Here is an 11644-nt window from a genome sequence, read left to right as displayed (position 1 = left end):
AAGTTAAACATATTCTTTATTCTAATATCTTTCAAATATGGATCTTAATAGTGATCCATTAAGGCCTTGTCTTTACTCACTCACCCGTTAAAGGCAATTTCTAATAATGGAGTCTTCATTGTTCTAGACGTCGGCAGCTAGACTATTTGATATTTTCATTACTATTCTAAGGTTAGTGTTCAACCATTGAATAGCCTTTATATGGCTTTTAATGTTCTTAATGCTTGGACGTTGTTGTACTATCAGAATGTTAAACTCGTCCTATTTTGTTTCCTGTATAAGCTTCTTTGGCTTCACGATGTTGAGATGATGAAGAGATCAATACAAAATCTTCCTACCATATTATAGGATTTTCTTCTTTAATTATTGTTGAATTCTAGCTCCAAGGTTTATAAAAAAAGACTTGTTGAATCGTGGAATACACCTACACCTGGTTAAATATTCATAGCCACGGCTCAAGATCACCTCTACCCGTTCCCATTCATTCAGACAGTCAAGCCACTATTCATATAGGTCGGAACCCCGTTTTTCATGAACGTACCAACCATGTGAAGCTTGACTGTCATTTTGTACACCAACAACTTCAATCCAGTTTGATCTCACTCTCATTCCATCCATCAAATCTTCAATTGGCAGATCTGTCTCCAAACCTCTTTCTAGAGTTTCTCATCGACGTTTATTGGACAAATTGGGAGTTGCTTCTTTACCCTCCAGTTTTAGGGGGTGTGTTGGAGAGAAACCTTCTCATTTCATCTCTCACAACACAATGAAGAATCAAGAATTTCGAGTGAAGAATAAAGGTTGCAGACGAGGAAGATAAGGGACAACCTAGGAGCTGTGGTTTTATCGGAAGAAAGAAATGAAAATGAAGAAAAGTGTTCCCCGACTATGTTGAGCAATGAGAGACTTGGGCCGATCACAAATAATTAGGCCTTAGAAGGATAAATTCATCATCATACGTACTAACCCCCAAACACAAGAAGAGGAATAAATTGTACGGATAAAAGTATAAAAAATCCAATGTAAAGATTATTCTAGAATGTACTGATGAACAAAAGTACAAAAATTAGTTTAGCCTTAGCTGTAGTTGGTTAGCAATTTATATAGAATTGTATAAAAACATGTAAAGATTGAGTAATGAATACAAGGAAAATTTCCAAATCTCATTGTTAATTTCTTTCATAGGTTTTGCACTATCATAAATAGGAGTGTTCCTACCTAGTTCAGTGTATCATTTTATCAAATAGTTTTTTCAATGGATGATCAAAATCTTTTGACTAGCATGAAGAAGACATCCTTTCATAAATTCATCCCATCAAAAGCTGAAGAAGAAGCGTGTGAATTTAGCAACACTTCATGGGCAATGACTCGAGAACACATAGAGATAACGGACATATACCTAGCCCTGAAAATTGATCTGAAAAATTCATGGCACATTAAGAAAAGAATTACCCATGACGGGGTCATACTTGGAAAGCTGGTGATTACATTTTTCTTGATCTGCCATGAATTTTTCAGATCAATGCTGGTGATTCCATTTTTCGAGACGTTTGAGTACATTCTTCGATACTGGAAGTTGGACGAGGCCAAAAGTTCGGCGAATGGGTTTTGGGTGCGTGCTGATGCGTGGGATGTTACTGTGAAGAACGTCCCTAAGAAGTATGAAGGTGGAAGTGTCTGCTTTAGGAAGCTGCATAATGACGACTATTCTCTATCATGCCACTACAAGAAAGTATAGAAATCGCAACAAATTTTTTTATATTTGGCAATAACTTAGTTTTATTGTTGGCAAATAATTTTTTTGTTGCCAAAGAAGAAAATAATGTTGTCATAGTATTGATTATTGTTGCAAAAAGTACTTTTGGCAACAAAAAAAAAAAGTTGTTACACGCTATTGCAATAACAGCCGTTGAGAAAAGTCCATGCAACAATTTTTTTTTTTTGCTAAAAGTACTTTTTGCAACAATAATCAATCTATGACAACAAAAAAAAAATGTTGCCAAATATAATTTTTCTTTTAGTGTGCATAGAATTGTTCAATGATCGCGGATTGAATGTTGGTGATGAAATTGGGCTATACTGGGATCCTAGGTTTACAAGTTTTATGTTCAAATTACTTTCTAAGATTAATATATGCTTAATGGAACTTTGAAAACGGTTCAAAAACTATATATGACCAAAAGTGATATTATATAGTCTTTTTGTTAGTATTACTCTTCATATAATTGTACTGAGTTCTTGTGCAGACAAGACCAAACTAGCTAAGGAATATCTGCAGTATGAAGTATGATGATTCTTGCAGTTCTCAAATTTTAGTCTGTGTAATCCGCTTTTTGTACTTGTTTTCATTTTCTATTATTATTATAGTGCTCTTAATACTCGATGCACACTGTAGTTTCCACATTCACTTAAAAGAATATGCACCAATAACACACCCATGCCCGAGGGCTTGTCTAGTTGTTTTTGTGCAAATATGTGTAATTAGCCATATTAATTAACTCTCAAAATCTAAATATAATATAAAGCTAGACATAGACAAGGTGATGTGACACCTTTTTATGGCCTAGAAAACCATTTATCTTTTTTCTCCTTTCTTTTGACCTTTACCCATTCATTTTTTCTATTTATTTTATTTTTAATAGCCCAAAAAGTCTTTTTAATTAATCAATTTTTCACCTCCCATCAGCCGAGGGTCTTTCGGAAACAGACGTCCTACCTTGGTAGGAGCAAGGTCTGCGTACACTCTACCCTCCCCAGACTCCACGTTGTAGAATTTCACTGGTTTGTTGTTGTTATTGTAATTTTTCACCTCCCACAAGAATTGCCAACTTTATTAGGTATTTTAACTATGCATTTATGTGTTCTTCCCATCCTTCTACGTAATTACAAATTCATTGTTCAATGTCTATACATCACGTTCTTCTTAATTTAATCTCAATTATTCTTTCAATTGTAAGTTTGTAACGTACCTCAGTAGCAGCAACTAAACAACCACATAATTAACAGCCTTTTCTTTTTGCCCAGGTATTCAATAGCCTTTAAAGATTATCATTACTCACACGTCTAATTTCCACTTCGAAACAAGCTTTGCTTTTTTGGATGCCTACGTGACAATGAAGATAGATAGCTGATCAATTTCATACCTCTCTTGCTTCTTTTCTTGATCTTTTTTGTTTTATTTTCTTTTTGTTTCCATTTTCTTGTGAGATATTGCTTAACTTGCATAAGAATTTGCAGGATAGATATGAGTTTATTATTGAAGAAGTTCAAGCTAACAACTATCTTCAGGCTCTTTTTGATTTTTCGGGTAAGTGTTTTTTTTGTTATTTGAGACTCAGATTAATTTTTGGACATTGTTTAGCTATCTTTTTATTGCATCATAATCCCTTAATTTGATACTTTAGCAATATTTTGTATGTAGTTGGAGGCCAAAAAAAAAAAAGGCAATAACATGTATTGAGGCTCGGACAAATCCTTTCTCCCTTATCAAAGTTTGTTTCTTCACTGAAAGGTAATTCACTTTTGATAATTCAGTTTTATAACAAATAATTTAAAAGTTGTATGAAACTTCATGCTAATCAAGATGATTTTAATTTCTGTCTGCTCATACAAATATTACATTGATATAATCATTTGATTCAAAAGATAACAATGTTTATGCAACTTTTAACACTTTCAATAATAAATTAGAGAAAACAAAGGAAAAAGGAAAAAAAAATTGTGATGTAATAACACGTCTATATTATAATGATTTTTTTCAACCGGTGTCGGGTATCCGCATTGGAGCCCGATTATATCCGTATTCGCGCCGCATGGGGCCTCATTCTGGGGGAAGGCTCCCTACTAAGGATTTTTTCGTACACATGGCTCGAATCCGAAACTTCTAGTTAAGGGAGAAGCAGCCCCGTCCGCTGCACCACTTCCTTTGGTGGTTATAATGATTTCAATAAGAATTGATATTAACAATTTAGTTTGTTAACTACAGAAATAAAAAAGGAAAAATAAAAACAAGTTGAAATAAAAGACAAGCAGCCAAAAGGTGTAGATATATTTGTTTTATATATATTTTTTTTTAAAATTAAAATCCTTAAGGTTAACCAAGAAAAAGACATGTGAGCAAGTTATTATTTTATTTATTTATTCTTGTATTATATTACAGTTATCCTACTTGAGAGGGAGGATGATAATGAACTTGAAGAGCACGATATTTAGCCTTTGAAAAGGCTTAACATATGAGTCAAAGTGAAGGCTCGATAATCGCTATTATCCAAAAAAATTAGTGTTTGTAGCTCATCCAAATACCTACAGTTTTTTTTTTTCACTACGAGATTGAATTCTAATTTATTGCACGTCACTATTTATATATTAGCTAGCATATTAAAGTTTCATTATTGATCTCCTTTTTTTTTTTTTTTGTTAAATATATTTACATATATTCAGGAGATGCATGAAAAATAAAATAGGTAGCAATATTCTTTTTGTTAGTTCATAATAGTTGGAGAATGCTTAAAATAATCATAGTAGTAAAACTATGTTTGACTTTTTAAATAATAATAAATTCATAAAATGAACATTCACACCGCGCTCACAAATTCACTAATTTCTTAACTAAGCCTTGATTTTTTAAAGGCTAAAGTCATAGATGGACCCCTGAACTTGTCCTGATTTTTCATTTAGACCCCCCAACTGAGGGTCGTACCATATGAACCCTTCAAGACAACTGTTAGTGTGTCATTTAAACACAAAATAAATATGCAACAACACACAAATGGTGTGTGTAATTCACGCTCAATATTAACAATTAAGACGGAGCCACATGGATTTTAGCTTTAAAAAATAAAAAAATAAATAAAAGGATTTTACAAAAAAAAAAAAAAAAGTCATCTTCTTCAGCTCCCCACCGCCCCTCTCCTTCCTCTCTTTTTCTTCTTCCTCCACTAGCCATCCGTCATCCTCCCACTCCCAACTAATTCTTTTCCTTCTAAACAATTTACTTTAAAAAACAATAAACATCAATAGCAGTAGCAGGAAGAAAGAGGAAAAGCAAGAAAAGTAAAGGGGTGTGTTTGGATGAAGGGTTTTTTTTGTGTGTTTATTTCAAAGGACTATTGATTTTTTTGGTCCATTAATGGAGAAATCATGGACGATTGATTTTTTTGGTCCATTAAGGGCTCGAATTTGCTGTATTTGAACAAAGCAAAAGAGAAGAGCGACGCCGGCGGCGGCGGTGGAATCCGGCTTCACCGGAAAAAATTGACGGCGGCTGCGGTGGATTCCGGCTTCGGATCGGGGGAGGGTGGCTGGGTTTTAGGATTTTTTTAAAATGTTTTTTAATTAGTTAAATTGTTTTAAAATAAGTTTTTTCTTATAATTATTTTTTTAATGATGAAAAAATTTAAAAAGGAAAAAATTGGATCTCACGCCCTTTTAGAGCAGTGCATTGCACGCGCTTTGCCACCTCAATAATTGTGTTTAAATGACACATTAACCGTTGTCTTGAAGGGTTCATATGATACGACCCTCAGTTGGGAGTCTAAATAAAAAGTCAGGACAAGTTCAGGAGTCCATTTAAAAGTCCTCTCAATCACTGGTCATACATCATAAGTTAAGAATATTGATATCGCATAACATCCACTAGAAAGCCATGAGACTGGATTTTACGGAGTCTTAATTTCATCTAAGGAAAAAATTTCATGTCTTTAATTTAGTTAGGTATTTATTATTCAATCGTCCATTTGTTCTTTTCAAATCTTATTTTCTCGATATTGCTTGTTTTGTGTTTACATGCTATGAAACTTGTTAAATTAATAGTTAAGTGTTAACAATTAGCTACTACTCAATAGATAACTATATTCATAAATACCATTTTAGTGATGAGTTATATTATGCGAATTTGTAAACTTAAATATTAGCTTGTTGAAAGTGAATGATGCTACTTAACATTAACATTAACAAGCTGTTTGACCAAACTTATTTTTCCCCTAAAAGTACTTATTTTTTAAATAAGTGCTCATTTGAAGAAGAAAAAAGTGAGGTGTTTGGCCAAGCTTTTGAGATAAAATAAGTGCTTATAGGGAGTAACAGAAGCAGTTTTTCAAAAGTAAAAAAAAAATAGTTTTTGTCCAAAAGCACTTTTTTAAAAAGTACACACTGAAGCTCTTTTTTAAAGCTTGGCCAAACACTAATTGATGCTCAAAAGTGTTTTTTAAATTAATTGGTCAAACACAAACTACTTTTTGCCAAAAATACTTTTTTGAAAAGTACTTTTTAAAATAAGCTGATTTTAGAAGCTTGGCCAAACAGGCTATAACTACTCACTCCCCCAAATTACTTTTCAGGCTCATTATATATCAATTAATACGGATATTATGATAATCTTATAAACTTCATTGATTATTTTTTAACGGGAGTGTAAAATCCACTATTGACAAGTAAAGGTGCTAAAAAATAATCACTTTTTAATTTGAAATAATATTTAGGTAAAATTACTCTAACTAAATACGAAACAATTCCATGCGGAGACTACAATTCAAAAGTTTATCAATTGGATGTGTTAAGGGCTCGTTTGGTTGGAAACAACTTATCCCGGGATAACTAATTCCGGGATAAGTTATCCCGGGATTAGTTATTCCAACCTCAAGGTGGGATAAAAAAACACTCTAATCCCGGGATAACTAATCTCGGGTTATCCCGGGCTTAGTTATCCGGAGTTTTTTTTTTCCAACCAAACGTGGGATAAAGCGGTACTAATTTTTATACCAGGACTATTTTTCTCTATCCATCATACCAAACGAGCCCTAAGAGTTTGAAGAACTTCTAAAATTTCCACCTCAGTTCAAACTCTAAGAAAAAATTGAATTATGGCAGTTCAAATTCCATCGTTTCTTCTTACAATTTGAACTTGCCAGGGATTTTTCATGAAATTTGAATTGATAACTCAAGGAATTTGTTAAGTAAGTATATATTCTAGTGAAATAATATTTTGTAGGTACTGTAAGTGAAATAATGTAAACGGAAAAGGGTCAAATATACCCCTAAACTATCAGAAAAGGGTTAAATATATCCCTCGTTATACTTTGGGTCCAAATATACCCTTCCCGTTATACTTTGGGTTCAAATATACCCTTTCCCCGTTAAAATTGTCCATGGTGGACATAAAATATGACGTGGCACTGACAACTCGGTGACATGGACACCACATGGCATGCCACCTCACCACCCCAACCCATTTACCCCTCTCTTCCCTTTCTTCTTCCACCACTACTATCTCCTTACCTTCACAACCTTTACCACCATTAGCACTACCACACCACCATCTCCGGATTGGAATTTCTGCCCTTTCAGATTCCTGATGGTGCCAACTAAGTGCGTGAAACTTGACGATGAAGAGAAAGAAACATCTATGTTTTTTAAGCAATTGATTAAAAGAATGAAATTCAGACACTAAGAACCTAGATACCATTGTTTACCTGCAATAGTGATATCATAATAGAGGGCAATCGCAAATGAATAACTCTTTTCAGATAGCAGCAAAATGTCTATCACATGTAGTTGGACAGGAAAATTATACCTATTTACTGGCTGAAGAGATTCAAAGCTGGATACACGCCTAAGGTTAGATGCAAAAGAGGAGAAAATACTTCATAAAATCACCCCATATAATACTATTGCTTGAGACCAATCAATTTCAGCAATTGTGTTGTGTCAGTGTTCAAATCAGCCAATATACTTCTAAAGTGAACACGATCCTAGAACAATGAGATCAAAGGAAGGGAACCAAAATCTCAATTCTTTTAACGTAAAAACACATAATCAAGGGAACCTCTAATTATGTGGTGTGGTGGTGCTAATGTTTATATACGGTAAAAATCGGATATATGCAAGACCGGTGACACTAAGGCCGAGGGTAAGATCAAAACGAGCACGAGTATGATCAGTCTTTTCTTCAGACCAGGGGATTGCACTAGATGTTTCTGATCCGAGAAAAGATAAGTAAATTTGTTGGTCCGGTGTCTCCGGACCAAACTCGGCATTGCAGTTAGTCCATTTTCTCAAAGTCAAGTTCTCATGGCCGTTAGTCCGTTTTCTCCATGTCCGAATTGATCGTGGCCGTTGGTCCGGTTAACCAATAGCGGAATCGCCACGTGTCAAGACTGTTCTGTCATTTTGTACTGACAATCGTACGGGTGTCAGACCGTACGGTCCTACCTTATCCTTTTAGGGTTTCTTTATTCTAAAAAGGCTTTGCATTGTATGTAAGGCCCATGAGGAAAAACTATAAATAGAGGACATTTCCCTACTTTTAGGGGTTGGATTTTTGAGATCTAGAACATTGTAATAGAAAATATATATTGAAGCTCTATCTCTCTCACACTTTTTTGGTCCGAACCAGCGGTGTTTGGCTTTGTTTGTTTATTCAACGCAATTAACTTAATCATCAATATCTACGTATTTAGTCAAGGCATTAACACATATATATTTACATATTCCCATTATTGCATACGAATCCATACCTATTCCATATCAACCCAAAATAGATTAAAGTTTATCCACATATCCTATACCTTACTTATAAATTCAATTGGTTATCTAAATTCGGGGTAAACAGTTTGGCGCCCGCCGTGGGGCTAGGATAATAGTGGCTTTTTAATCTTGGCTTCCACCTTCTACCCGTTAGATTAAGAAATCTTTGCTAATCTCTGCGAAAACTGACCAAATGGCAAGTAGTGGACAATCTAGTCATGTCAACAATAACGAGATTGTGGCCGAAAACGAGAATAGTGAGTTACGGGACCTATCAGCAGATCCAATCGACCCAAATTCTGTTGATTCGAGGGAAGGCCTCAACCGGCAGAACACCGTGAACCAGGAGAATGCCACCCAACCGGCCACTGATCCCTTAAATACTCATAATTCAATTACTTTATCCCCGACACAAGGCCGGAAAGCATCGGATACCCTACGTTTAATTTTTGAAATGTTGCAGGAACAGAGAACTGCCATCGCCGAACAGGCAATCGCAATAACTCAACTGCAAAGCAAAAATGATAAGGCAACCCCGGAAAGGTCAAAGGGCGCTACCGAGCCGAGAAGGGACGAAACACGGATAATCGAGAGTAATGGATCAGGAGCCGGTTCATCCACCGAAGTTCTGAGAATGCTCGAAACCTTGGCAAAGCGGGTAGACTCAACTGAGAAGAGGGTAGAAACATATAACTCTCGGGTGGATCAAATCCCGTGGGCTCCTCCGATTCTAAAAGGGTCGGATTCGAAGAGGTACATCCAAAGGCCTTTTCCTCTAAGTGCGGCTCCGAAGTTGATCCCGAAAAGGTTCAAGATGCCAGATATCCAGAAATACGACGGAACAACGGATCCACAGGAGCATGTGACTTCGTACATATGTGCCATAAAAGGCAACGATGTCGAAGAGGATGAAATTGAGTCCGTTTTGCTGAAAACATTTAGGGAAACGCTATTGAAGGGGGCGCTGACCTGGTATGACCATCTGCCCGAGCATTCAATCACTTCCTTCGAAATGCTCGCAAATGTATTTATAAAGGCCCATGCCGGGGCTAAAAGGTGCAGGCTCGAAAGGCAGACATCTTCCGCATAGCCCAAAGGGATGATGAATTACTATGAGAATTCGTGAACCGTTTCCAAAGGGAACGGACGGAGCTCCCTCCGGTTCCTGTGGAATGGGCTGCACAGGCTTTTACCAAAGGGCTTAATCCTCGGAGCTCGACGACCTCATTCAAACTGAAAGAAAACTTGTTGGAATATGAGGCTATGACCTGGGCAGATGTTCATAATAGGTACGAATCAAAGATTCGGGTAAAGGATGACCAGCTCGAGCTCCCCCCGAGAAACGTAAATATGAGCAAAAGCTCTGAAAGGTCGAGAAAAGCTTACGACCCAGAGGTCCGATCATCAAGGGACAAATACCGGCCATACTCTCATTCAGAAAAATTGGGTTTCAGGTCGGAAAAATCAAGGGTTGGCCCCAGTCAATTCTCAGGTCGGGGTGATAAACGGGTTGAGCGCCCATCGAACATTCGAGGTCTATCATTTAGAAGTGATGCCGGGAGTTCGGTTAGCAACAAAGACTTACCAAGGATATCGGAGTACAACTTCAGCATCAATACCTCGGATCTCGTCTCGGCCATCAGCCGTATCAGAAGCAAGATGGCCGAGACCACTGAGATTAGACCCGGGTCAACGGGACCCGAGCGTGATGTGTGAGTTCCACGGAACCCATGAGCACAGAACTGAGGACTGTCGCAAACTGAGGGAGGAGGTGGCTCGGTTACTGAAGAATGGCCACCTTCAAGAATTCCTGAGTAAACGAGCTAAAAGCCACTATAAGGAAAGGGAATCTCACAAACGGGCCGAACTGGTGGAACCTCAGCATATAATCAATATGATAATCGGAGGCACAGATGCTCCTCGAGAGCTGGTGATGAAACGAACAAAGGTTTTCGTTGTGCGTAAAAAGCGCAGTTGGGATTACGTACCCGAGGGTTCCATCTCCTTCAGCAATGAGGATGCAGAAGGCATCATTCAACCGCACAATGATGCATTGATAATTTCTATTCTTATTTTTAAATCACAAGTCAAACGTATTTTGATTGACCCAGGTAGCTCGGCCGACATCATCCGGTGAAGAGTAGTTGAACAGCTAAGGCTACTCGATCAGATTGTACCGGTAGTCCGAGTACTCAGTGGGTTCAATATGGAAAGTGAAATCACGAAAGGGGAGATTTCTTTGTCGGTTAACATTGACGGCACCATTCAGCAGACGACGTTCTATGTCATCGCAGGAGATATGAAGTATAATGCTTTGCTTGGTAGACCGTGGATACATAGCATGAGGGCTGTGCCATCGACGTTACATTAGCTGCTGAAATTCCCGACACTGGAGGGCATAAAAACCATCCGAGGTGAACAGCCCGCTGCAAGGGAGATGTTCGCGGTCGAGGAAGCGCCACTCTTTCCCAAAAAATCGGATCTAAAATATGATGAATTAATCGGAGACAAGGACACTAAATAGCAACTAAAAGGTGCGGGTTTGACAGCGGAGCAGAAGGGGTCGGACCCGGGGGATGAAGAGGATGATTTCGGCGTACCCAGATCGTTCGTATTACCAGATGACTCAGATGCAACCAAATCTACCATGGAGGAGTTGGAGCAAGTCATCTTATTCGAATTCCTACCAGATAGAAAGGTATACCTGGGCATGGGGTTAACCTCGGAGCTCAGGAACAAGTCAATTAATTTTCTTCAAGCTAATGCCGATTATTTCGCATGGTCCCATATAGATATGACAGGTGTGCCACCGGAAGTGATGACTCACAAGCTCAGCCTTGACGGGAGATTTCCCCCGATGAAGCAGAAAAGGATGCCCATGGTAGAGCCGAAACACGCCTTCGTAAAAGATGAGATGACAAAACTTTTAAAAATAGGCTTTATCCGAGAGGTAAAATACTCGGACTGGCTAGCTAATGTAGTGGTGGTGCCGAAGAAAGGTAATAAATTTAGAATGTGCGTTGATTATAAGGATTTAAACAAAGCATGCCCGAAGGATTCATTTTCGATGCCTCATATCGATAGAATGATTGATGCGACGGCAGGGTATGAGATGTTAAGT

Source organism: Lycium barbarum, chromosome 2 (genome assembly GCF_019175385.1).
Source record: "Lycium barbarum isolate Lr01 chromosome 2, ASM1917538v2, whole genome shotgun sequence".
NCBI lineage: Eukaryota > Viridiplantae > Streptophyta > Magnoliopsida > Solanales > Solanaceae > Lycium > Lycium barbarum.
The sequence above is the reverse complement of the archived record's forward strand: the minus strand, read 5'-3'. Positions refer to the sequence as shown.